The 2,490-nt window shown below is 53.7% G+C and overlaps 1 long non-coding RNA gene across 1 annotated transcript in view; it reads left to right on the top strand.

Annotated features, from left to right (window-relative positions):
- The window catches only part of LOC111729989, a 5,640-nt gene extending 3,205 nt beyond the window's left edge, over positions 1-2,435 (top strand). Inside the window, exon 3 of the long non-coding RNA XR_002776500.1 lies at positions 20-2,435. This is a non-coding gene — a long non-coding RNA (uncharacterized LOC111729989). The remainder of the gene's footprint in view (positions 1-19) is intronic.
- Positions 2,436-2,490: the final 55 nt, after the last annotated feature.

The following is a 2,490-nucleotide window of genomic DNA, read 5'->3' as shown; positions in this document are numbered from 1 at the left end:
TAGGCGACATTACCGGCAGGTGCCGACCGATGGCTTCTCCCTTGCGGAAGCCGAAATTTCAGCCGCTTCAGCTCTCTGCCGTCTGGATTCTCCCCGTCGGGGGTGGTGCGTTCCTCCGACGATGGGCAAACTTTCGCGACGGCGACCACTCCAACAGCGGCGGGAAAACAGTGGCCGCAGCAATCACTGTCGCAGCCATGCGGAGTTTTAGGGTCCAGGGATCGACTCTTCTCGAAGAACATTACAGGTGCTTGTGTCTCAGAGTGTCGGAAACTCTAAACTCCAATTTTTGTTTTTTGTTTTTTGAGGCGAGGCAACCCTTGGCTGACCTCACAGACTGCAAGGACCTTGTCAGCTGACAATCACTTTATTTTTTACACCTACGGCACCGGCTCGTCCTAGGTGGTCTCCCATGCGAGGACTGACCGGGTCCGACCCTGCTTAGCTTCCGAGATCAGACGGGATCGGGCTCGTTCAGGGTGAGACGGCCGCACACTAAACACCGTTTTGATGGCAATGTAACAGGTCATCGAATGGGTGTGGCATGAGTTACGTAACACAGTTATTGATATTTGTTTTAGGTGGTTTCGTTTTCGGCCGATGCTGCCAGCGATGCTGCCATGCGTGTTTTTTATCCACGGATGTCTCGGGGAGAAGTTCCTTAAAGAGATCGAGACGTGGAGCTGCTGAGTCAAAGGACGAAAGGGGGTGACTGCCTTTTTAGGTGGCACCTCAGAGGCTTCCAAGGCACCTCCCGGTCCTCCCGTCTGCCTGGGCCAGGCCCTCACCTTCCCGGCTCTTCTCTCTCTTTTTCCTCCCATATTCTTGTAGTTTGGTAGGAAAAAAAAAAGTTTCCGTGGCATTTCCTCGCTCATTCATGAGGAAGATTATTTCCCCGCCTGATAGTTACTTGAATCCCCCTCTCGTGGACTGTCTGCCCGCCTGGGAGGTTTCTGGGGGGCCTGGTCAGATGTTCACATTCAGGGCATGTGAGGGAACCTCTGACCCGGAGGCCAGCAGTGTGCCCCTAAACCCCGGAGGGGCGCTTAAACAGAGGGGCGGGTGACACATGGGTTACCTCATGCACTCCTTGGCGACTCATGTCGGGGAGACCAAGCCCCGCACACAGAGAGGAGAGGGTTCTTGGCGGGGAGCGTAGAAAATTCAACACACACGCCAAAGAGTCACAAGGAAAGGTTATTAGAGAAGGGGAAACGCTCCGCGGACAGGCCATGGTCTCGGGGGGGCGGAGCGACAGGGACTCAGAGACGAGGACCGTGGGAGAGACGGAGTAAAGGCACCGAGAGGGACCGAGGAAGACACCGGTTCCCGGGATTCAGCTTGTGTATCGTTCTTTAGTGACGTTTGTGTACCCATTTCCTTGACATGGACATACAGTGAGGAGGGATGGGCTGTGTCGTGTGACAAAGTAAGAATGTGTGGAGTGAAAGGCCTGCTGGCAGCTCCCAGCCTAGTCCCCAGGTCCCTCATGTTCTAGCCATAGGGAACGAACGATTTTGTGCCACTTAAAGACGCTGTTGTTCCTGTTTGCCCCTCACAGGTGTGGGGCACGGGCCGTTGGCATCCCAGCAGAAGCCTTCCTTTGTTCTGAGGTGTCCTCGGCCCTGGCTGCAGGGCTGATGGGCACAGCGCAGTTTCTGAATGTGGCCGATTTAAGATTTTAGTTCTCTTGCCTCCTCCCTGTGTTATTAGTATGTTAAAGTCGGTTGGGTCTTTTATTAAACTTTTTATTTTGAATAGTAGTAGATTCCCACGAGGTTGTAAGAGAGGACACAGAGAGACCCACGTGGCCTTTACCCAGACGCCCCCGGGGGCGACGTCCGCACAACGCTAGTTCAGTGTCACATCCAGGATGCTGACACCGATACAGTTGGGACACAGAATGGTCTCTCCTCATGGGGGTCGCTCACAAGGCCCTCTCACTGCCTCGCCCCCTTTCTCCCGCCCCACCCCGACCCGAACCCCCATCATCCACCCTCATCTCCATTCTGTATCTCATCACTTCAAGAATGTTCTGTAAGTGGGACACACGGAATGTGACCGTTTGGGGTTGGATTTTTTTTCATTCTGCCTCATTCTATCGAGATTCATCCAGGTGGTCGCGTGTGTCAATAGCCTAGTCCTTTCTATTGCTGCTTATTGTTCCGTGGTCGGGTGGACCATTGTTTGTCTAGCTGGTCACCATCAGAGGACGTCTGGGTTGTTTCCAGGTTTCGGCCACTATGAATAAACCTGCTGGGAACATTTGCTGGCTGGCCTTGGAGTTTTTTGTTTTTTTTTTGCCCAGCCCTCTGGGGAGAGGACCTGATCAGTGGGGCAGAGCCAAGCCCACGGTGCCTGCCTTCGGAACGAGCATACGCGACGTCCCGATACATAATTTAACAGGCTCTTTGCAGCCTGGACACAATGTAATGGGCTACCAGGAAAGGCCATTTGGGCTCAAGTGCCAGCAACCTTTAAAAAAAAAAA

The sequence above is a fragment of the Pteropus vampyrus genome, unplaced genomic scaffold (genome assembly GCF_000151845.1).
Source record: "Pteropus vampyrus isolate Shadow unplaced genomic scaffold, Pvam_2.0 Scaffold296, whole genome shotgun sequence".
In the NCBI taxonomy this organism is placed as follows: Eukaryota; Metazoa; Chordata; class Mammalia; order Chiroptera; family Pteropodidae; genus Pteropus; species Pteropus vampyrus.
This window is presented reverse-complemented; position numbering and strand designations above follow the sequence as displayed.